Genomic DNA, 445 nt, shown 5'->3' with positions numbered 1-445 from the left:
CATTTTGAAAATAGCTTTCCGTACCTAGTATGGTTTCTTTGAATTCCTAGTCATATCCTTTGGTCTTATCAATGCCCCAATAACTTTCATGGAATTGATGAACCCTGTATTCAAGAAATACTTGGACATGTTCATCATAGTCTTTATAGATGATATTATGGTCTATTCCTGCAGTGAGCGTGATCATGCATACAATCTTAAAATTGTATTTCAGGATTTTAGAAATCATCAGTTGTTCGTCAAATTCATTAAGTGTGAATTTTGGCTAAGGCCAATAGTATTCCTTGGCCATATCATTTCCGGTGATGGCATTAGAGTAGATTCCCAAAAGACCGAAGCAATAAAAAACTGGCCTAGACTTATCTCTCCATCAAATATCAGGAGTTTCTTGGGTTTGACTGGCTATTACAGATGGTTTTTGAAGGATTTTAGTCTATTGCATCCC

This window comes from Capsicum annuum, chromosome 4, assembly GCF_002878395.1.
Source record: "Capsicum annuum cultivar UCD-10X-F1 chromosome 4, UCD10Xv1.1, whole genome shotgun sequence".
NCBI classification, from domain to species: Eukaryota; Viridiplantae; Streptophyta; class Magnoliopsida; order Solanales; family Solanaceae; genus Capsicum; species Capsicum annuum.
This window is presented reverse-complemented; position numbering follows the sequence as displayed.